General features: G+C 43.1%; 1 protein-coding gene across 10 annotated transcripts in view; it reads left to right on the plus strand.

Annotated features, from left to right (window-relative positions):
* Nucleotides 1–308: 308 nt before the first annotated feature.
* The window catches only part of LOC137620755 (protein lingerer-like), a 283,036-nt gene continuing 258,063 nt past the window's right edge, over nt 309–25,281 (plus strand). For 6 of the 10 annotated variants that reach the window (XM_068351150.1, XM_068351155.1, XM_068351153.1 and 3 more), the window contains exon 1: nt 309–405. The gene's annotated coding sequence lies outside the window, so the exon portion shown is untranslated. Of the gene's footprint in view, nt 432–582; nt 682–25,281 lie in introns of those variants that run through there. The other 4 variants (XM_068351157.1, XM_068351151.1, XM_068351158.1 and 1 more) reach the window with 4 other exon arrangements.

Raw genomic sequence — 25,281 nt, forward strand, 5'->3', positions numbered from 1 at the left:
ATTCACAGATGTTTGGTAAAATTGCAAGGCATTATTAATACAAACTTTGCATGTTCGATGTGAAATGGATTGCATCAGTGATCATCTGTAGAAGAAAACATGCCTCCTGTTGCATAGAGTAAACTTAAAACTTGATGTCGTTCCTGCAATGGCCTTCTTCTTCTTCAAAAAAATGATAAAATAATTACTTAAAGTGAATATGTACAACTCTGAAATATTTTACTAAATATATTTGAGTTCGAATGCCAGCAGATAACAGAAGTATTTTTAAAGGACGCCCATTCAATGGCACCACATGTAATCCCTTCAAAGAAAACGTTCATATCACTTAACGTCACAGGTAAAGTGCGCATGCGTCCCTTTGGTCACGTGACCCCTAGAGCTTTTGTGAGCGCATTTTCCTAGGTAAATACAAATGTCTCGAAGTTAAGGTGAATTATTTAGCAATTTCTTGAAGTTAGAGGGTTTTATTGCTAATATCATTGCTCCTGAATAATTTAACTGTGTGTTAGTAGTGAAGAATGACCATCAACTGGTCCAGTGTAAGTGTAAAACGTGATTAAAACCCGGTGTTGTGTAGGCCTACTACGAGCCAGTGCAAATGGCGGCCACTATTGTCGTGTGTTATTGAATTGTGATTTGCCGGCTGGAAGAGAGTACAAGGAAATTTATGCCGCCGATGTGAGGAATTCTATGATAATTATTGTGGTTTGAGTGAAATTGAGTCTTGAAAACGATATATAACGCCGTCATTTTGTCAAAACGTGCCTGAAGTGTTGTGCATGTTTGACCCTGATACCTTTGTTTACAATCTACGACATGTATTGAAGGTAGTGGAAGAGGGAAATTTTTTTTTTGGAGGTTCGGTATGAAATTATTTTTGTTATTATATTTAATGGTCATGGAAGGTGGCTTTAATAGCTTGGGTTTATTTTCCGATATGTGAGCCAAGCAGTTTTTACGGTAGCCTTATCGTAAGTTTCAGTTTGCGCAAGACTGATGGCCGCCTGCTGTAGGTAAGCCTTAGCTTCATGTGCTAGATTTACCTCCATCTGTTCTGTAGGACGGTTCTTAGTTTACTGTGCTCACAGCCTTTCCTCTGGAATTGTTTACACCCACTCGTATTGGCTGCTAACCCCCCATACATGTTTGCACTTGGCCTAACTAATATGGCCTTTATTTATTGTACTTGTCGGTAATATGACCTTAATTATTATTGTTTACATAATCTTATTTCCAAATGATTTTCTTTCATGGAACTTTCCCGGGAAATGCTCTTGTGTCGTGGTTGATCTTCCCATAGTAATGAAACCAAACAATAGAGTGTAAGAGTTAGGGTGGTACAAAAGGGGTTGGGAGGAACCCTTGGATAGTATGTATAATAGCGGCCACCTGTATGTATGACAACGACCAACTTAGGATACGGCATTATAAGGGGCCGTTACACGTCCCCTCCCTGTAAGGTAAGTAGGTAAGGTCAGCTTATAGGTTAGATTAGTGGGGGAAATTTTAGGTTAGTTAATGTCCATTTTAATCCACGAGTAAAGAACTGGTGGCCGCTGATATACAAAGGCTCCGAACCCTTCTCCTGCAGAATAAGGACGTTGAGATTTAGGTAAGGTTAGTCAGGATGCACTAGGTGAGCTCATATCTTTAATTTCCCAGCTGTGAACATTTTGTCAATATTGGTAATTAAGGCAATATTATGATAGATTCCCACCCAACGCTTTTGTTATAATTTAGAGATGTATGTACAACAGCGGTCACCTATATATATGATGACAGCTGGCTAAGAATATGGAAGTGTAATAGAGGTCGCAGGGGCATAATACAACACCCCCCCCCCTACCCTTGTTAGGGAAGTAGGTATGGACACGGCTTGTAAGTTAGGTTAGGTGGGGAAGATTAGGTTGGTTGGTGTCTATTTACTATGCACGTGGGAGGAACTGACCACTAAGCCATGGATCCGTAATTTATATTTTTGTTGGGTAGAACATTATTGGCACAAATGCCTGATTAGAAAAAGTAAATTAACTTGCCGTATTAAAGATTTTTTCCCAGTTTTTTTTATCTTTACAGTGACAATGAGTAGCTCCTGTTACATGTATGTTCTTTCCTATTTTATTAAACTTTAGGTGAGACTATTGTAAAATTGTAGAAAATAGTATTACTGATGTTGGGCTCCTTTATTAAGAGGCCCAGTCGGAATGCCAATGTATGGGGCTATTGTAAGAAAAACACACAATCCTGAAAAAATTAACTCTGCTTCGTATGGCAATGGAGAATGCGTATACGAAATATTTTGTCAAAATTCCTCTTACTTTCATAGTTACGGGGTAATTATTAAGAGTAACTCAATAAACCAAAAATATTGTTCCCTACAAGAAAATGTAGTACTACTTCTGTTATCGTAAAGTTTGATAATACATTTCAATGTAATAGAAATTGTGAACAATATCATCTGTATAGCTTCCACGAGTCACAAGACGATGTATTACACAGTAATTACACCCTTTGCCCTACAGTCCTACTACAAACCTCAGAGAGGAAGAAGAAAATTTGTCTTCTCCCTTAGTTTTAAAGATATAGCATTGAAATTTGGTTTATAAATTAGACATTATAAAACAATCAAATGTTGCCCTTTTTTCCAATTTTTTTTTCATATTATTTTCTTAATTTTTTTTCTCCAACTTTTAGGGTTTATTTTTTTACCATAATGAAAAAAAATCATATCTAGCAAAAAAAAACTTTAGAAAAAACCTCCTTATATTATTAGAGGTCTACATCAGGTCTATACATACATATACCAAGGCACTTTCCCCAATTTTGGGGGGGGGGGTAGCCGACATCAAAACAAATGAAAAAAGGGGACCTTTCCTCTCTACGTTCCTCCTAGCCTGACAAGTGACTCAACGGCTGTTACTGCTAGGGTGCCACAGACCAACCTCCCCCGTTATCCACCACAGAGGAAACTTCATAACACTGAATCCCCTACTGCTGCTACCTCTGCGGTCATCCAAGGCGACTGGAGGAAGCAGCAGGGCCTACCGGAAGTGTGTCACAATCGTTTGCCATTCATTCCTACTTCTAGCACGCGCCCTTGCCTCACTCGCATCTATCCTTCTCCTATCACCCAGAGCTTTCTTCACTCCATCCATCCACCCAAACCTTGGCCTTCCTCTTGTACTTCTCCCAACAACTCTTGCATTCATCACCCTCTGTAGCAGATAGTCTTTTTTCCGTAACTGGAATACAAACCACGCTATTTATTAGGGGTTATACCTTCGGCGGAGCTGAAATGACGAGCCATTAAAATTTAACGAGGGTTAACTACCCAGAGGGGTTAGGGGGGGAGGTTAGCTTGCTACCACTCCCGTTCACACACCTGTGATTTAGTCACTTTACTTTTGGCTCGGATGGAGAGCAGTTGTTTCTGCTCTCCCTCCTTGCCTATTCTGGACTGCCATTAATTTTTGTCTTTTAACTTACTTTTTCTTATACGTGCATATATATGAAAACATTCTTAATGTTTATGTATATATATATGTGTATAGAAATGTGATAAGTTTCCTTTTCAGTGTTTGTACTGTGCATGTGATACATATACGACTACGACACTTACATACATTAGCACCAAAACAAGGCCAGCACAGTTCCATTTCGTGGGGAACGACCTCTCCCTCTCTGGTCTATCGGTCTTCCCGTTGGCATATAACCGTTAACTCGGCCGCCGCAGGGGGATCATCATCACCTGGACCCTTTTCATTCAACTATTGTCTTCACTTCCCTTTTCCTACATGAAACATGGATTACTGAGCGAAGGGAATGTGGCCCCTCAGAGATTAATTGCGGTCTTTCTCTTCTCAAGGTCGTACTATTGGGGAGAGCTCCTTTCCCGTTCGCGGGTTAGGTTGCGCTTCTGATGGTTTTCTCAGTTATTTTTAGTGAAATTATACAGTAATTGTAATTTTAACTTTTAAGCTTTTTCTCTGTGGGGAACATTTCCTTTCGGAGGATCAGTGGTTCTCACAATTAGTGAATATTCTTAGCTGATTTAAATAATTGTAATTCTGTTTTTATTACAGTTACTCCGCTCTTCCCTTCTCCCGTAGATGTCGACTGGGGAAGGAAGGGCGCAATACTTATTTTTGGTCCCCTGGGGTTGCTCTTCAGAGTTCTTCCCTAGGGAATTTTTCTGTTAAATAATTAATTTTATTTTTTCCCAGTTGACTATGCAGTTTTCTTCGTTTGACTAAGAGTACTGACGAAACAGCTGTTCTGTTCGAATTGCGGTCAATTCGCCCACATATAAGAGTCAGCATACATGTAAGATTAAGAAAGTGGTGAAATAAAAACCTTTTTGTTAACAAATAGTTGCATATATGCAAGATTCAGAAAGCAGTTACAAAAAATTAAAAATAAAGCTTTATCAAAAGACAGTTAAATAAATGTATTACTATTCAGAAAGTTTTTTTTTTTCTATAAAAAGACAGTTACATACATGTAATATTCAGATAGTGACAAAGAATTGAAGTAACTTTTATTAAAATATCGTTACATTTAAAACAAGTACAGTACACACTACACATGCAGGATTCAGCTGCGCACTTGGCCATTCAGGTGAGCGCATGCTTTCAGCAACTTATAAGCCGATAGCTCACCCCTCACATGTTCCTCCCAAAGAGTAAATATTTGCCCCTGTAAGTGTCTATATTTTTTCCTTTGGATCTTTCGTAGTTTTTTTTCGGATACTAGTCTCGTGTAGATCTTGCCAGGAATTGTTTTATTCTATAGTCAATACAAGGACATGAGGTAGGGGAGGAGCATGGGGAAGACGAGGTAGTTTGTGATGACGTCACAACTGAAGTACCTACTCGTAAAGAGGCCTCATTTGGACAATCTTCCCTCATGAATTACACCATGAGCCATCCAGTAGTATAGTAAAGACCAGTGGTGTGTACTAGATAAGAACTATTATCGTACTATCCCACCTGCGGTATACCTTACTACTATCTGCAAAATCAAGTTGGTAACCCTGCCACAGTGTGGGCGAAATGACTCCATAGTGTGGCGAAATTACCGGATACCTTCTGTTCATGCTTGGGGAATATGCTGTCACTGCTGTCCCTCAGAGGACGTCGTCATGGGCGTCAGCCCTTCTCTTAGAAGTACTCCCGTGACAACATGACCAGCACTTCAGATCATCTTAGAATGCTAAGCAGGAGGTTTGCCTCTAGGGGTTGGATAACTTCCCTTCTGAGGGAAAGTTTCTTCCCCAAGCGTGAGGTTGTTTCTCCCTTCTGAGAGTGAACTTCCCACCTCTTATTAAATTCATCGTCTCCGACTGCTGTTGCTGCCTGCGCCCAGACTTCTCTCCCCCCTTGCTGAGTCTCTCTTCCTTCAGGGGCGGAGCATAGTCTTGGCAAATCTCTTCTACGAAGTGTTTACCTCTCTCGTTCTCGAGGGAGGCCACTCATAGAGACCCCACTCCTTCGGAGGATCAAGCAGACCTACCAGCGCAACCTTGCGCTGCAACTTAGTCCGTGGACTTCGGTCCTGGACTCTTCTATGGACCTTTCATGGTTGCCATCAGTGGATGTTCACCCTTCCAAAGGGCACATCCCAGTTCCTGATCGTCCTACCAGCTGACCTGCCAATCTACCAACGCAACCTTATGCCGCTGGTAGTCCTTTGGACTTCGGTCCTGGACTCTTCCGCGGACCTTTTACGGTCCTCATTGGTGGATTTTCGCTCTTCCAAAGGGCACATCCCAGTTCCTGATTGTCCTGCCAGCTGACCTACCGATCTACCAACGCAACCTTACGCCGCTGTTAGTCCTTGGACTTCGGTCCTGGACTCTTCCGTGCACCTTTTACGGTCTCCATCATGAATGTTTCCTTTCAAAGGGCTCATCCCAGTCGTCCTGCCAGCTGACCTGCCGACCTACTACCGCTACCTTACGCTACAGTTAGTCCTTGGACTTCGGTCCGGGACTCTTCTGAGGATCACCAGCTTTATCATACGCACGCACCAACAGTCTTCCGTGCGCGTGTGCCGACAGTCTCCTCGTAGTACTCTCACGCACGCGCCAATGCACCTGCCCTTGCGCAACCAGTCATGCATCAGCGCATTCTAGGGAAACTGCACAAAACGACACAGTGCCTTACTGCGCGCCAGCGCTCTTCCGCACTTTCCTGCGCCTCCTGCGCAGTTGCGGTCTCAGATCTAATGCACCAGCTCTTGCCAAAGAGCCAGTGCTCGCAGATCCAATGCGCCAGCTCTAGTCTGCTCTGCAGGCAGAAATTAAGCACCAGCATTATCCTGTGTGCCATCGCTCCAGTACTCGCCTGCACCATTACCCCATTCCTCCCCGCAAACATAACATTGCCACCGGGAAAAGAGGAAAGAGGCTTCACAGAAGGATTCAAGATCCCGAAGATTCCATCTTGCAAGGGGAATCGAAATGCGGAATCCTTGGTCCGTCTTTTCTGAAGTTCGTTTTTTTTTCCTTGACGGACTACTGTCGGCAAACAGGAAAGCATCAACAGTCTGATCTCTAGATCACGGTTTGCTGATGGCTAGTTCACGGTTTACCGATCGCCAGATTGCCAATTGCTAGCTCAACGCTGATCTTCGACCTCTAGTCCCTCCAGTGACTAACGATCTCCGATTGCGAGCGTTCCAATCACCGATTGCTAGTCAATAACCAGTCATCAGCTTGCTGATCACTAGATCACCGATGGGCAGCTCATCTTTCTTCGAGCATTGAACTCAGCTCACTGATCTCTGACCAGTCCATCTTCAGGTTGCTGATCTCGGACCAACCAGGGGGGGACCATAATCAGCTTGCTGATCTCTAGCTCACCATCGGCTCACAGACCGCCGATTCACCAATTATCGGCAATTCGCCAGCAGTTCGTGACTCAAACTTACTAGTCAACCTCTGCCCGTAGTTCCCTAGATCAGAAGGTATACAACATACTTCTTGCTACTGACCGTTCGCCATCACACTAAAGTGATTGGCAAACGTTTGACAACCCTTTTCAACAGCTTGGTTGACAGGGAACTACTTGCGAGGACTCTCCAACTGCCCAGTAACCACAATACCCAACTGTTAACCATTGATTAACATTCGCCAGATTGATTCTATTCTAAGGAATAGCATCAGTCCCATCAGGGCGCATGGTAAGGCTAAGCATTGCCTTCCTTCTGTTAGCTAAAGGAATTCTCTCTCGGGGAAGAGTTCTTACTCAGGGGCATAGCTATGCCCCTGGTCCTTCTTAGCAGATTACTCTGACGCAGGTTTTACAAGAAAGGATGTGAATGCTCCAGGTGACTTTCACAACCTTTCTTCTGCAAGACATGACCCACAGAAACTCGATACGATCTCTATCGGTCCGGTGGTGGCTGCACAACAGGTGGTTGTATACCTCAAGCTCCTTATTGGACAAGTAGCAGAAGGTTGAGGGCACTGTTACCCGGTTTTAGTCTGCGTGAATGAAAAGATTTGACTGGCTCTTATTCTTTTCTTCATCCTACCCTCTCGTGGGGAAAGCAGCATCTTGGGTTCTCTACATAAGCTGACCTTAAACCACTGCAGGTAAACCATGCTCCCTTGTGTACCTAGTATTAAGCTAATACTGTTGCGTCCCCATACCCTGGCGAGGTGGTATTGGGAAAGTCTTGGTTACATCAGGTTTCTCCTACATAGACTCGGAATAACTTTACCTAGACAGTCACACTTCTGCATGTCTCAACACAGCTTGCGTTGGCCGCGGATGTAGCAAGGTTTTAGCGAGGACAGGGACTCCTTATTTTTCAGTACTAACATACTCAGATAAGGAGCCCCCAGGCAAACCCAAAAGCCAGATTGGCAGGGACGTCTGCCCTTCCTAGTGGGTGAGTCACCCCCTAATAAATAGCTTGGTTTGTATTCCAGTTACGGAACAAATGACATTCGTAGATAATTTATATTTTTCGTAACTATACAAACCTTAGCTATTTATACAAACTTGCCCGCCAACCCTATCCCCCTTGAAGTCCTACCTCCAAGCAAAGTGACTAAATCACAGGTGTGTGAACGGGAGTGGTAGCAAGCTAACCCCCCCCCCCAACTAGCGATGTGGGTAGTTAACCCTCGCTAAATGTTAATGGCTCGTCATTTCAGCTCCGCAGAAAGTATAACCCCTAATAAATAGCTAAGTTTGTATAGTTAGGAAAAATACAAATTATCTATGAATTTGTCATTTTCCATTCTCTCATCATGGCTAAACCACTTCAACACATTCATATCCACTCTAGCTGGTAACTCATTTCTTACATCCGTTTTCACCCTCACTACTTCATTCCTAACCCTATTTACTTGAGTTATACCAGCCATACACATTCAATTTTTGTCTCCATCACTTTCATTCCCCACAACTCCGATCCATACATCACAGTTGGTACAATCACTTTCTCATACATTTTACATTCATGCCCAACCCTCTGTTCTTTACCACTCCCTTCTCTGCCCCCAACACTTTGGATCCTTCATTCACTCTCTGACGTAGATCTGCTTCCAGTCCACCATTTGCTGATACAATAGACTGGTCCTGCTCCTCAAGTAACTCTCCATTCAACATGACTTTCAAACTCGCACCACCTTCCCTTCTTGTACATCTCATAACCTTACTCTTACCCACATTAACTCTCAACTTCCTTCTCTCACATACCCTTCCAAATTCTGTCACTAATCGGCCACGCTTCTCTTCCACGTCTGCAACCAGTACAGTATCATCCGTAAACAACAACTGATTTACCTCCCATTCATGCTCATTCTCGTCTACCAGTTTCAATTCTCGTCCAAGCACTCGAGCATTCACCTCTCTCACCACTCCATCAACATACAAGTTAAACATCCATGGCGACATCACACATCCCTGTCTCAGCCCCACTCTCCTGAAACCAATCGCTCACTTCATTTCCTATCCTAACACAGGCTTTACTACCATTGTAGAAACTTTTCACTGCTTGCAACAACCTTCCACCAATTCCATATAACCTCCTCACATTCCACATTGCTTCCCTATCAACTCTATCATACGCTTTCTCCAGATCCATAAACATACATCTCCTTACCTTTTGCTAAATATTAATCGCATATCTGCCTAACTGTAAAAATCTGAATATTACATACCTTACCTCTTCTAAAACCACCCTGTTCTTCTAAGATTGCATTCTATTTTATCCTTAATCCTATTAATCAGTACTCTACCATACACTTTTCCCACCACACTCAGCAAACTAATGCCCATTGAATTACAACACTCATGCACATCTCCCTTACCATTATATAGTGGTACAATACACGCACAAACCCAATATACTGGCACCATTGACAACACAAAACATATTAAACAATCTCACCAACCATTCAAGTACAGTCACACCCCCTTCCTTCAACATCTCGGCTCTCACACCATCCATACCAGGTGCTTTTCCTACTCTCGTTTCATCTAGTGCTCTCCTCACTTCCTCTCTTGTATTTTCTCTCATTCTCATCTTCCCTCACTGGCACCTCAACACCTACAACAGCAATTATATCTACCTCCCTATTATCCTGGACAATCAGTAAACTTTCAAAATATTCCACCCACCTTTTCCTTGCCTCCTTTTAACAACCTTCCATTTCCATCTTTCACTGTCTCTTCCATTCTTGAACCAGCCTTCCTTACTCTCTTCACTTCTTTCCAAAACTTCTTCTTATTCTCTTCTTATGAACGACCCAATCCCTGACCCCACCTCAGGTCAGCTGTCCTCTTTGCCTTGGTTACCTTGCGCTTTACTTCCACATTTTTCCCTCTATATCTTTTATACTTCTCTACACTATTACTCTGTAGCCATTCTTCAAATGCCCTCTTTCTCTTCCACTTTTACCTTTACTCCACCATTCACTGCCCTTCCTCATGCTACCTTCAACAAACTTCTTGCCACACATGTCACATCACATCAATCCCAACAAAATTTTCTTTTACTAACTTCCACTTCTCTAAATTACCAGTTTCTCTTACTTTCACTCTGTCATATGCCATTTTCAACCTTTCTGGATATTCACTTTTTACCTCCAGTTTTATTAACTCTTCAACCCTCACTAGCTCCCTTTTACATACTCCCACTGTATTCCCTCACTCTTTTTCTACAAGTAATTTACCTTCCACCAAAAAAATGATCAGACGTACCGTTAGCCATACCCCTAAACACGTGTACGACTTTCAATTTTCCAAACATTCTTTTAGTTATCAACACATAATCCATTAATGCTCTTTCTACCACTCTTCCATTTGCCACTCTTACCCATGTATACTTGTTTCTATCTTTATTTTTTAAAAAGGTAAACTTATCACCATCTCTTGCTCAACATACATATCTACCAGTCTCTCACCACTCTCATTTTCACCTGGTCTATATAGGGTAATAATCCCAGGTCTTGATATTAATTATCAAGGGAAGGGATAGAATTTTAAAAACGTTAATTTTTAGGATAATTGGTCCTGGTGTCGCAAAACCGAAGGTCAGAGGCTAAAATCTCATGCCGTTTGAAGTTGTCCTAAGTCACTTTATTAAGGGATATGAATGTCGTAGTCCTGTCATTAAAAACGCCATTGGGCCGCCGACCCCCTTAAGGGAACGTTAAGCGAGTAATTTTTGTATGGAGCAACGGAGAAATTCTGGGAAAAGATGTATGGAAGATGGTCAGTTGGAAAGGAGTGAAAGTAGTTTGTTGGGACAGGTTTAAACTTTAGTACCAAATAGATTTTCTTTATTATTATTATTGTTGTTATTACAGTGAACCCTCGCTACTTCGCGGTTCGACCATCGCGGATTTTTTCCATAACCCATATATATACAGTAATAATATATATATATATATATATATGTATGCATGTATTTATGTATATATGTAGGTATGTATATGTGTATACATATAAATATATATATATATATATATATATATATATATATATATCTAAAGTAGGAAGATGTGATGTAGTTCTAAGGGAAAAGTATGGGAAATATGTCTGGGTAATAAGCAAAGCTCTACCTCCAGTTTGTTTCTTCATTATGATCAGAGATAAATGTAAAGAAAACATTGGTTGCCATTTTTTATCGTGCTTTTTAGCGTGTTTAGGAAATGCATGATATAAAATCACCTTTAATATTTGTGCCTGTTTTAGTTTAAGGTACTGTAGTACATGCATTAAGTGTTCTGTACATTAAAGGGTTGTTTGTTAACAGTACTACGTACAAGGGAAGGTTTTAAAAGTCTGAATATACATGTTGAATAAATAGGTAAATATGGTGTCACTACTTCGCGGATTTTCACCTATCGCGGCCGCGACTGGAACCTATCTACCGCGATAAACGAGGGTTCACTGTACTTGCTAAGTTACAACACAATTTGGAAAAGCACAGTGCTATAAGCCCAGGGGCTCTAACAGGGAAAATAGCCCAGTGAGGAAAAGAAACAAGGAAAATTAAATATTTTAAGAACCTTAACAATATCCAAATAAATATTTTCCTATATAAACTATAAAAACTTGAACAAAACAAAAGGAAGAGAAGTAAGACGATAGTGTGCCTGAGTGTACCCTCAAGCAAGAGAACTCTAGCCCAAGACAGTGGAAGACCATGGTATAGAGGCTATGGCACTACCCAAGACTAGAGAACAATGGTTTAATTTTGGAGTGTCCTTCTCCTAGAAGAGCTGCTCACCATAGCTAAAGAGTCCTTCTACCCTCACCAAGAGGAAAGTAGCTTCTGCACAATTACAGTGCAGTAGGTAACCCCTTGGGAGAAGAAGAATTGTTTGGCAATCTCAATGTTGTCAGGTGTATGGGGAAAGAGAAGAATGTGTAAGAATAGGCGAGACTATTCGGTGTATGTGTAGGCAAAGGGAAAATGAACCATAACCAGAGAGAAGGATCCAATGTAGTACTGTCTGGCCAGTCAAAAGGACCCCATAATTCTCTAGCAGTAGTTATGGGGAAGTTGTAGTTTATTTTGATTTGAAATATATGAAGCTAGTATTACGTTTTATGAAATAGGATTTAATGTTACATTGCCAGCAGTGAAGCCGGTGGGGAAGCATACACTGGGATGGGACAGAGTTTTATGGTAACCTAAGAATATGACAGTGTAGGGGTGGTCGCAGGGATATATCCCCAGTAGGTAATTAGCGAAGGGTGCCACCCGAGGTTAAGTTCTGTGGGGAAACTTAGTTTAGGTGTTCTTGTGGGTAAATATATGATACTTTAATTTTTAGCCTAATACATTAACTATATATTTTTCCTACTAATTTCTGACCTTGATGATTGGGGCAAACCACCCGTTCATGAGTTTTTGGACCCCCTTATATGGACAGTTATCGAGGATCCCAGTAGGATAACTGTTGTAATTGGGTGGGTAAGTCCCATAAATGAGTGATTTGCACCAATAGTAATGTCTGTTGCAGATCAATGTCTGGGAACTTGTGCATAAATATTTGGAAGCTCGTAATTGATTAAAAAGGCCAGGTAATAATTACATCATACAAAAAGCAGAAAAGATGGCAAATGCAAGTACAAGCAACACATGCGCAATAGCTGACCATCAGTCTCCCAAATGTAAACAATAGAAGTAGAGTGAGGATTAGTCTAAACATTTTAATGGACCGACACGTAAGTTGTTATACCCCAGCCCCCATTAAACATTTAAAGAAAAATATGACATTCGTATATAATTTGTATTTTTCCCTAACTAATGCAAACCTAGAATAATTTACTGTATTAGGTATATTCTTTTGGCAAAGCTGGAAGGTAGCCAATTAAAGATTTGGTGCGAGTAGGCAACCCTACCCAGACATTGGGTAGGGAATGGCCATGGGTAATCAGCCACCTATATATGTACTCACAGATCAGAGATCTACTGTAGTCACTACTTCTATTGCACACCGTACTTATTGGGAGACAGGTGAGGGCAGGACAATTTATATAAATAACTCCAGGTTTGTATTAGTTAAGGAAAAATACAAATTATTTGCGAGTTTATTTGTTTACCAAACTAACAAACCTTATGTTATTTTTTATGGATGCCTCATCCTTAGGTGGGTGGATAAGTCCGACTTCTGGCATAGTCATTGACCCGTGTATGCCTAGTACAGTATTAGACTTTAACTGAGGGAAATCTTACCACCTCGCTTATCCATAGAAAGTGAGAATGGTAGCGGCCTGGTAATACTGGTGGTGAGATATAGCAAATGAATGTAAAGGTGAGTGTGTTCTAAATAGGAATCTAACTCATAAGAACAGACGTATCCCAATGCCTACCTCACGGGAACCATTGGGGACGTGTACAAGTATATTACTGTAATATAAAATGACAAACTTATAACAGAGTTTGTATTTTTCCCAACATACAAACCCGAATTCTTTACTATAGGAGATATTCTAGCGCGAGCTGGAAAATACGGCAGAAAAACCTTAACAAGATCGTTAATGACCAGCAGTTAGTTACCCACCTGTTAGTGGGGGGTGGGGACCGCCGGTTGGTAGCTGCTGTTTACCTTCATTCGGATTCTAGCTAGGACTATTCTAGTGGGCGGTGACGGAGGGAAGATTTGTGTAAAGAATTCGGGTTTCTATGTTAGGAAAAATACAAACTGTTATAAGTTTGTCATTTGTTCCTAAACTTGACACAAACCCTCATTCTTTACTATAGGAGACTTAGTCTTGAGGCCAGGGTGGCCAAGGAGTTCCCTATTCCTAGGGAAGATAGTCCTCAGACTAGACTCTTTTGAAGCAACAATCTTCCGTTAATCTTCTTTCTTTGTAGATCCTCATAATCTCAGCATGACTGAAGGTTTGTAGCTTTGTGGAAACAAATGTTTCAGGATGAAGTGGGTCAGGAACATTCGACTCGGACCCCTTTAAACTTGGGAATCCCCCGACCTTGAAAACGGGAAACCATGTGACCACGAGTATAACTTATACCCTGTGAGATGAATCAGATGAGTATCATACCTTATTTCCATTGGCTTGTCCAGCTGAAACTGGTTACAGTCTAGGATCCCCAGATGGGAGGGAGGAGGAGAAGAAGAAGATAGATGGATGTCCTTCTTAAAACCTAGTGTAACCCAGTATCCTCAGCCAATGACTACTGTCCCCTTAAAGGGCGTAAGGTAGGTACAGCACCCGTTGACCTGTCACAATAGGCCCTATAGAAAGGGTGTCTAGAGACCTATGTGTCACGTTGCTCAAATAGTGAGCGGTGAATGTAGATTGGCGTTTCCAGGCCCCAGCACTTACGTCTTTGGAGATTGAGAAATTTCTTTTAAATGCCAGTGAGGCAGCCACTCCCCTAACTTGATGGGCTCTGGGTCTCTGTGAAAAGACCTCGCAATAACTTTCTTGCGCCAGAAAAGGATGGTGTTGCGAGAGGTTCTCATCTTTACCTTGTTGGTACTAAGGAAGAGATGACGGAGACGTGGTCTGATATGTCTGGTGCGCTTCAGGTATTTCTTTAGCGCCCTGACTGGGCATAGTAACGGCTGGTCTGTATCCTGTGTTACCTTATTGAGGCTGGAAAACTGAGATTCTCGAAATCTCTCATTGGTAGATAAAGGATTATGAGTCTAGCCACCAAGCCGGGTACGAAGTTGCGAGACACTTTCCCCCCCATCCCCTAGAATGGGTGACGACGTAAGACAGACCATGTAGCTCAATGACTCTTTTAGCCGAGGACAGAGGTACGAGGAAGACGGTCTTAAGGTTCCGAAAGTAGCCTGAGGCCCTTAAGGGCTCATAGGGCAGCCCCTTCAGGGACGTAAGACACGTCTCACGGTGATGGTTTAATCTCAACTGGGGGGCAAGATCACTCAAAACCCTGAATCAACCAAGGATATGTCTTCTGAGGTGGAGAGGTCAACCCCTTCTCAGTCTACAGATGAGGCTCAAGGCCCTTAATCGCCGAGACTGAGAGGAGCTTTTCCTCCCTGAGGTACAAAATGAAGTCTGGGAACTACTGATTCCTTCCTTTTGAGACCCCAATTGCTCCACATGGTTGCTGTTGTAGCGGTTAAGAAGTCCATTGTCTTGGCCCCAGCAGTTAAGACTTCCTGTAGGGACTGCTTGGAGTCCTGGTTTGACAAGTCCTTGTGGCTCGCTAGGTAGCCGACTGTACCAGACCACATGTTAAGCCAAGGAGCCTCCAGAAAGGACATTGAAGCCGCTTCCATTGCCGAGGCTTCTGTGACTGAGAAGAGCTTGGAAGAGTAGAGTGTCTCTTCGAGGATTAGCCCAGTGTGACCCTTGCTGTGAGGGGATCCAAGATCAGAGGGGAAGGGTTGACATCTCTGATCTCGTAAAGGGCTTTTGTCTCTTTAACGGGAATTTATTGGATTCCTGAGACTTCAGGGAACCCGTTTCTCCCGCGACCGCCTGCGATACCTCCTCAGACGGCCTGCAGGGCGAACAGACCAGGTTTAAAGGTTGCTCATGAATGGCAGAGGCAAGGGACAGTGACATTGCACTAGCAGTTAGGACAATGCTCTAGAGACTGACCATATATGGTCAACGACCAAGCCACCTCTCCATCCAAGCTAGGACCAGGGAGGGCCAGGCAGTGGCTTTTGTTGACTCAGCAGATAGACCTAGGCTTTTCAAACCCCTCAACCTTAGCTCACAAGGATGGTAAGGTTGCAGACACTAATGGCACTAACGAGTCTGAGTGGGACTCGAACCCCAGACTGTCAAACACCAGTCAGAGACGTTACCAATCAGGCCACAGCCAGAAGATCAATTCTGGTCTTAGGGTTTTGGGGTGGACGACATAGCCTGTCTAAGGCTGAAGTGTCAAGAGGTCGAGGAGAAAGATGCAAATCGCCGAGGCATAAGATATTACACATAGTTCTTAGAGTTCTTAAATAGGAGGATTCTAAGTCCTTCAACGGCAGCTCTTCCGAGGAATCCTCAGGTTGCGCTAATTCCTCGCATGTTATTACAGGTAAAGTGGAGACGCGAGTAGCAGACAAACCTTATGTCTTACCCCTCGTATCTTTCTTATCGAAAGGGGAAGAACAGTAGAAGTCAGAGTGTGTGGAGTTAATGGTGAAGACCGTTTACGAGTCGGAAGACTCTCTGTCATAAGAGTAAAACTCTTAATGACGATGGTCGTGCTAATTGCGTGCGTGCACGGACACTGTACAAATTGTTACGAGAGCCCGACGACTCAGCGTAACTGAAACTCGAAGGTTCCAAGTCGTGTGAACTCGAAAGTCCAGCGCGACAGAGGCCCGTAGGACTCCTAAGGTCATGAGAACCTGTAGGATCAACATGACGAGAGGTCAAAAGCTCCTGATCACACCCGTCGAAAGGGTGATCGTCACGAGACCCCAAGGGTCAACGTAAGGAGAACCAGTAGGTTCAAAAAGACCTCTCCCTATAGCACGGGGAGAACGTCAGGGATGAAAATAACTCCTCCGCAGGGTAGGTTTGTTCTCCCGAAGGAGAACGTCGCTTAAGACAAGGCTCTCACTCCGCCCCTGGAGGAGAACCAAAAGCGTAAGGGGAGGAGCGTGAGTTAGCAAACTCTACAAGTTTTCTCTCGTGAATGGGGGGAAGGTTCTCCCGAAGGAGATCTCGTAAAACAAGCTTTTTCCCTGCTGTATGGGGAAAAGTGTAGGCGTAATAAACTCTCGCGAACGAGGGAGAAGTCTTCTTGAGGGAGGGTATCGCCTAAGGCAAGTTTTCTCCCCGCTCAATGGGAAAATGTGTAGCCGTAATAATTTCTCGTGAACGAGGGAGAAGTCCTCCCGAAGGAGGACATCGCCTAAGACAAGCTTTCTCTTAGTTCTATGTGAAAAAAGCATAGGCGTAATAATTTCTCTCGCGAACGAGAGAGAAGCTCTCCCGAAGGATAACATCGCCTTAGACAAATTTTTCTCCCAGTACAATGGGAAAAACGTAGGCGTAATAATCTCCCTCTCGTGAACGAGAGAGAAGTCCTCCCGAAGGAGGACATTGCCTGAGCCAAGCTTTCTCCCAGCTCTTATGGGAAAAAGTGTAGGCGTAATAATCTCTCACGAACGAGGGAGAAGTTCCCCTCGATGGAGGAACAAGCCTTAGACTTGCTTTTCCCCAGCCCAAGGGGAGAAAGCACAGTCTTCGGGGACAAGATAGCAGAGGCAAAACTCGTTGAGCTGTCTGCAACTCTTCATGAAGGAGGGAAGGTTGCTGAATGGCTGAAGTGGGGAAGCTCTCCCTCGGAAGGGGAGTGGTTCTCACGCAGCCCAATTCCGAGGAAGGTTATCACTCCCTCGTAAGGGGAGCTTCTCCAACCCCTGGAGGCGAACCTCCTGGTGGCAATCTATGCTTCCCAACAGTAAGTTTATCAAGTTGCAGGTTGACAACGAGTGCTACCTCGTAACATGGGCAGCTCATGAGCTGCCCCATAAAGCGCAGGATAACGAACAGAGCGGCCAAAGCCATCGGCATTGTTCTCGACGTCGCTGCTATATGGGTGTTTTCTTTTAGCCTCTCTAACACGTTTCCCCATTTTCTTCTGCTCTCAACCGAAGAGAAGAAGGGCCGAACCCCTGCATCATCTTCCGAGGTTTTCGAGGAACTCGTAATCCTTAACTCATTAGGGAGCAAAGGAACTGGGGAGGTTGTCCTGTCTGAAACACGAGAGCGACGGATTGACCCCGCGAGTGTATGACCGGAGATTTGTGTGTGTAGGGCTATTGTAATTGCGTGCGAACATCTTGCTTGACTGGACTGAAGACTCTGCCATAAGAGTAAAACTCTTGATGGTCATGGGCGCAGTGTTGGTTGAGTGCACGCAAACACTCCACGCGACAAGATTCCGAAGACTCTCTATCATAAGATTAAAACTCTTGGTGACTTGTTTCACGAGAACCAGAAGGTTCAGCGTGATCGTGTGTGCCCCTAGAGGTTGTGTTGCGAGAACCTTAAGGGCCAGAGTAATGGGAAACGGAAGTTTCCCTTGTCACGAGACACTCGAAGTGTCAGCGTGACTAAATGCACGAGAGCCCGAGGTTTCAGCAACTCGAGTTGCGAGAAAACGAAGGGATAGCGCACCGGGAAACCGAAGTTTCCTTTTCATGAGACCCCAAAGGGTCAGAGATTGAGATGTCGAAGGCGAGAGCGATCTTCTCTGAAGATAAGGAGTAAAAGCGAGGAGAAGCGCTCTTTCTGGCTTTTCTAGAGCGAATGGAGACCTTCAAACTATTATGCGAAGAAGAGGGTTTGAGGTCAGGATGTGCTTTGCCCTTGGCCGCGCGCCTGGCTTCTTGGATGATCCTTCGCAAGAGAAAGACGACAGCGAGGCAGAACGATGACGGGAGGGAGTGATCTTAGGTTTGTGCCAAGAGCGCTTATAGTCTCGAGGAGAGACAGAAGCCGAGGAAGAGCGAGAATGATGATGTCTCTTCCTATATTGCCTGTCTCTTTTCTATTTTTTTTATGAATATTTTCTTAATTTTCTTCATCTAAACATAAAATAATCATGGAAAAAAGGGAGAATAAAAATTCTGTCCCACACACTTTTGGGATTTTTATTTGTTTTTTCAATATTTTTCTCTCTAAAATTGAACAATAAATAACCAAAAAAATGTACCGACTTTGGCATAAGTATGTTTTTCAGTTATGAGCTCTCATAGCCAGGTTTATTCCGGGTCGGAGAAACATCGTGGCAGATTAACTAAGCAGGCATCACCAAGTGTTGAGTGGCAAATGGTCTTTGGATCTTCGAGTAGCTAAGGCAGTAATAGCCTTGTGGGGTTTCCCCACAATAGACCTGTTCGCCACTTCTCTGAATGTGAAACTTCCCTGCTACGGTTCTTCAGTTCCAGATCATCAGGTAGCAGTCCAGGACGCCCTTCAACTGTCTTGGAACAACCTGGACGCATACGCCTTTCCACCCTTTTGCCTGCTGAGAAGGGTGATCAACAAACTCAGGACCTCCCGGAACTGCAATCTAACCCCAATAGCTCCGGCATGGCCAAGCAGAGAATGGTACGCAGACCATCTTTCCCTTCTGTTTCAGGTTCCAAGGTCTCTTCCCATGGAACCCCTTCTGCTGACGCAGCCACACAGTGGTGTCCCCCACGGGAGAATTCCCTTACTGAAGCTTTACAGCCTGGAGGCAGTCCAGTCACTTCTCAGATGCAGAGGCTTTTCAGAGAGAGTGGCTGAGCACATGTCCAGGCACTTGCGACAATCTTCCACAAACCTCTACCAAGCAAGATAGAGTGTGCTTGCAGCCCTGTCTTCCTTTAGTGGGGGACTTCCTTTTGTACGTTAGGGAGGAGAAGCTCCTCTCAGTCTTGGTGATTAAGGGCTATCGCTCAGCCTTGAGCCTCATCTGTAGACTGAGAAGGGTTGACCTTTCCGCCTCGGAAGATATCGCCTTGTTGATTCGAGGTTTTGAGAGATCTTGCCCCCCCAGTTGAGATTAGACCACCACCTTGGGACATGTCTCTGGTCTTACGTTTCCTTGAAGGGTCCGCCCTATGAGCCCATAAATATGACCTCAGACTACTTTTTGACCCTTTAAGACCGTCTTCTTGGTAGCTCTGGCCTTGGCTAAAAGGGTCAGTGAGCTATATGGTCTGTCTTACGATGTCACCCATTCTAGGGGATGGGGGAAAATCTCTCACAACTTTGTGCCAGGCTTTGTGTCTAAGACTCAGAATCCTTCATCTGCCGATGAGAGGTTTCGAGAATTTAAATTTTCCAGCCTCAATAAGGTAACAGAATACAGACTAGTTGTTACTGTGCCCAGTCAGGGCGCTAAGGAAATACCTGAAGTGCAGAAGACCTTTCAGACCACGTCTCAGTCATCTCTTCTTAGTATCAACAAAGTAAAAAAGACAATCTCTCGCAACATCGTCTCTTTCTGGCTCAAAGTTATTGCGAGGGTTATTCACGGAGACCCAGAGGCAGCACAACTCAAAGCCCATCAAGTTAGGGGAGTGGCTGCCTCCCAAGTCTAAAGTGCTGGGGTCTGGAAACACCAATCTACATTCATCTCTCACTATTTGAGCGATGTGACACATAGGTCTCTAGACACCTTTTCTATGGGGCCTATTGTGGCAGGTCAACAGGTGCTGTAGCTACCTTACGCCCTTTCAGGGGATAGTAGCCATTGGCCGAGGATCCTGTGTTACACTAGGTTTTAAGGACATACATCTATCTTTGTTTCCTTCTCCCTCCCATCTGGGTATCCTAATCTGTAGCCAGTTTCAGCTGGACTCGCCAATGAAAATAAGGTATGAAACTCATCTGATTCCTCTCACAGGGGAATAAGTTATACTCGTGGTCACGAAGTTTCTCATCTTCAAGGTCGGGGGAATCCTAAGTATGAAGGGGTCCGAGTCGAATGTTCCTGACCCACTTCAACCTGAAACATTTGTTTCCACGAAGCTACAATCTTTCAGTTGTGCTAAGATTATGGGGATCTACAAAGGTAGTAGGTTGGCTAGGGCACGAGCCTCCCGTTGAAATACTACCACCAGAGAGTTATGGGGTCCTTTAACTGGCCAGACAGTACTACATTGGGTCCTTCTATCTGGTTACGGTTCTTTCTCTTTTCCTACACTTATGCTGAATAGTCTGGCCTATTCTTTACATATTCTCCTCTGTCCTCATACACTTGACAACACTGAGATACTAAACAATTCTTCTTTGCTCAAGGGGTTAACTACTGCACTGTATTTGTTCAGTGGCTACTTTCCTCTTGGTATGGGCAGAAGAGACTCTTTAGCTATGGTAAGCATCTCTTCTAGGTGAAGGATACTCCAAAATCAAACCATTGTTCTCTAGTCTTGGGTAGTGCTATAGCCTCTGTACCATTGGTCTTCCACTGTCTTGGGTTAGAGTTCTCTTGATTGAGGGTACACTCAGGCTCACTATCTATCTGATTTCTCCTCTTCTTGTTTTGTTAAAGTCTTTTATAGTTTATATATGAAATATTTATTTTAATGTTACTGTTCTTAAAATATTTTACTTTTCCTTGTTTCCTTTCCTCACTGGGCTATTTTCCCTGTTGGGGCCCCTGGACTTATAGCATTCTGCTTCTCCAACTAGGGTTGTAGCTTAGCAAGTAGTAATAATAATAAAAAAGATTTACAGGAGATTTTTCCTTCAAGAGATAGTAGTCTGAGGACTATCTTCCCTATGAATAGGGAACTCCTTGGCCACCCTAGCCTCAGGACTAAGCCTCCTATAGTAAAGAATGAGGGTTTATATCAGTGTAGGAATAAATGACAAACTTATAACAGAGTTAGTATTTTTCCTAACATACGAACTCGAATTCTTAACACAAATCTTCCCTCCGTCACCGCCCCCCGTAAATAGTCGTAGCTAGAATCCAATTGAAGGTAAACAGTAGCTACCTGCCCGGTTGTTAGAGACTTTGTTCAGGTTTTTCTGCCATATTTTCCAGCTCGCGCTAGAATATCTCCTATAGTAAAGAATTCGGGTTTGTATGTTAGAAAAATAAAAAATTTTATAAGTTTTTCATATTCAATTCAATTTAATACAAAGTCTAAATCCATAAATTCGATGCAATCTACTTTCAAAACTTTGCATTCGAAGTAGCCTCCAAACGATTACAGGGGCAAGTAAAGATTAAGCAGGAGCTGCCTGTGGTTAAGTAAACACATTGATATTTTTTAATGAAATAACAGAAATTTTGGGTCATGAAAATAGGAGTTGAAACGACTTGAGCACACGACTATTTTGGTTAAGGCAATTTTGTTCCATGAAATCTTTCTAGGCTCCTTTCCTTACAGGAGTAGATTGTTCCTCAAGCAGGTGCCTTTGCTAGAGATCTCTTCAATACTGTTTAAAACTCACTGCTCAAAACTAGGGATGGACAGTTTTGGTCACTCTTATCTGGTGGCTGTATGAGGAACCCTAATAGGGGAGGCCCACTTGGCTTCTCTTCATGACATTGAAAGAAACTACAGTAGTGCATCCTGAATGACCTGCTCATCTTAAGAATGTGGTTAAAAGAAGCATACGAGATAGCAGCCATTTTTTTTGCTGCAAGCATTCCAAGAGTGTTGAAGTCATATGGTGGGTAGTTGTGACAACACAACCATATGGGCTTAGGTCTAGCTCTGCAAGCTGATGATATGGATGCTTTTCTGGATGGCATTCTTTGCCATAGAGTTGTCAGCCAAATGCATCCTTGGCAAGAGGAATAGACTAGCGGGCATGCTTGGTCAGCAAGGGAGTGTGTGTTATATGGACTAAGTGGTTCCTTTAACTTTGTATGACTTGAAATCATAGGTGTGATTCTTGACATCAGATTTACTTTTGAGAAACACACAAGGTCTGTGTCTTCATCATTTGCATAAAAAATTAGCTTATTGAGAAAGTCTCTCAAGAATTTTGGTGATCAATCTATTCTGAAGTAGGTTTAATTCTTTCATTCTACCTTGTTTCGAGCAGTGTTCTCCTGTCTGGTCTTCAGCTGCTGATTCTCATCTTAATTTGTTGGACAGAAACTTACGTTCTATTAAATTTCTTATTCCTGATCTAGATATTAATCTTTGGCACCGTCGTTCAATTAGTTCATTATGCATGTTGCATAAGATTTTTCGTAATTATGACCATCCTTCACATTCAGATCTTCCTGGACACTTCCATCCTGTTTGTAATACCAGGCATGCAGTTAATTTTAATAGTCAGGCTTTCTCCATCATGAGGCTCGATACTGCACAGTATTCTAGAAGTTTTCGGCTCTGACCAAGTTGTGGAATGATCTTCCTAATCTGGTAGTTGAATCAGTAGAACTTCAAAAGTTCAAACTTGCAGCAAATGTTTTTATGTTGACAAGCCTTACATAAGTCTTTTTATAGTTTAAATATGACATATCTGTGTTGATGTTACTGTTTTAAAATAATTTATTGTTAATTTTTTCTCATCGTTTATTTATTTCCTTACTTCCTTTCCTCACTGAGTTATTTTTCCCTGTTGGAGCCCTTGGGCTTATAGCATCTTGCTTTTCCAACTAGAGTTGTAGCTTGGCTTGTAATGATGATGATGATGATAATAATAATCATAATAATAATAATCATAATCATAATAATATATCCCTGCTATATAGAGAGGCTTCTGGCTTGTGGGTCCTTTTGGAATCGACCTGTTCACCATACTCTCAAAGAGGAAACTCTCCGTGTTTTTTACCCGGTCAAGTCCATGCTCAAAATTGCCTTGCAATACCCATGAAATCACATGGATGATTACGCCCTTCTGTTCAACCTTGTTCCATCTGTTTATCTACTGTGTGAGATTATGCTTGGACTCAGGTTGGCCCTTGTGGCTCCCAGATGACCTCATGCTGGAATTATACCCCGTTCTGCCATGTCAAGACCCTGGGAGAAATCCTTTGGCTGTCAGAAAAAGTTGGGCATCCTCTACGATTAATGTCATAGAGGGGAATTTTTTCCGGCTGGATCACCTCTAGACTAGAACATGGATTTCCTCATCTTCCTTGCTGAGAAAGACACTCTCAATCGCTACTGTAAAGGGTACCGCTCAGACTTGAACATGGTATTTCGACAGCAAGAGATATACCTCTTCTTTTTATAGGTGTTGCCTATGCTCATGAGTTGCTTTGAACAGTCATGCTGATTTCAGTACCTCTTGACCAAGCCATTAAGAAGGCTTCAGTTAAGGCTTTGACTCTCAAGACTGTATTGGCGAAGAGTTCAGGTGAGTTACATGGTGTCTATGCCTTAGTTTCCCACTCAGAGGTATGGAAGGTGCTCGTAGTTTAGTACCAGGGCACATGGCCAAACTCTGAGTCTGCTGGGGCACAACCCCATGTTTGAGTGTTTCGTCATCCTCTATCTACATGAAGCGTTGAGTAGCACGGAGAGCAGATGCTTTTGAGTCTCATGAGGACTCTGTTTTACTATCTGAAGACCCAACATGTCAGACCTGAGTGTAATAAAATATTTCTCTTCCTTAGCACTGGCAGAACCAAGAAAAGGTGTCTAAAACACGATCTCTTTTTGAACTTTGACTTACAATCTGCCATGCATATGCCCCCACTGCTAAGAGGGTTGAGGTACATGTTAGGACCATAACTTTTGGAATCATGGGCTAGGGCCCGGCCTTGCTTACAAGAGTAGTCTTGCAGTTGGCCAGGTGTTAGGTTGGGTTGTGTATGCATCAGACCATCATCACAATCATCCAGAAGCCCCCCGACACCTTTGCGCTTGGTCTTTTGGTGGCTTCATGAGTAGTTTTATAGCCAGCCCAGATCACATATGTGATGGTAAGCATTATGTGTATGTAACATATGGTCCCTCTCTTAGGGACGAAGCGTTTAAAATGTTACTCACGGGATCTGACAATGCTGGTAAACTACACTTCTGAGCTCCATTCTTGAGAACCTAGAGAAGTTTTCTCCCGTTCTCCTAAGGCAAACAAGAGTGGTGTAATATATAGCATTCTGTAGATCATGATACACCATACATATTATTCCGGACTACCATTCCCTTCTGAGGAATAGACCCATCATTTGACCACATACCAATCATTTTGGACAGCCCAGGCCTTATCAGCTTATTCATCCCAATGATAGACAGATAGGAGGTTACTGAAGTCATTTCCTTTGCTCCCATACGGGACCAGGAAGATTGACGTTTTCACAAAAGAAAAACAACTAACCAGTTGGGTTCTAGGGGTCATTTCGACCCACCGAGCAGTGGGTTGTCTTATCATGTCAAACTTACAGAGATTAAGTTGTGACCTTTGTCATCATACTGGACTTCTGTGCGAAGACCATGTACTCATTTGTACATGACCATAGTTTCAAACCTTTTCAATCTCATCCCTCCTAAATGATATTAAGAAGGGATTGGTGAGATACCTTGTATCCTGTGTGGACCCGGCAGTGCTACTTGAAGAGGACCTGACATCTCGAGCTTGAGTGTCACAGCCTTGTTATAGGCCCCAGCAGGAATAAGAAGGGAGTGTTCAAAATACTGTATCCATCTGGTTTTGTGAGTCTTCTTGCTTACGTGTGCAGCGTCAGTCGAAGTGGATGTCTGCCATCTCAAGACAGAGGTCACAGGCATATCCATATTGGTAGTTTGTCAGAAATACTTGTTGGTGTATTACAGATATGCCTGAAGCATCTGACTTCCTTCACAAGTAATATATATAGTACCTTAGAGAAATTGCCCACAATCCTTTAGACCCTTTTCTTTGTATCCTCTGGGGC

This window comes from Palaemon carinicauda, chromosome 27 (assembly GCF_036898095.1).
Source record: "Palaemon carinicauda isolate YSFRI2023 chromosome 27, ASM3689809v2, whole genome shotgun sequence".
Taxonomy (NCBI): Eukaryota; Metazoa; Arthropoda; class Malacostraca; order Decapoda; family Palaemonidae; genus Palaemon; species Palaemon carinicauda.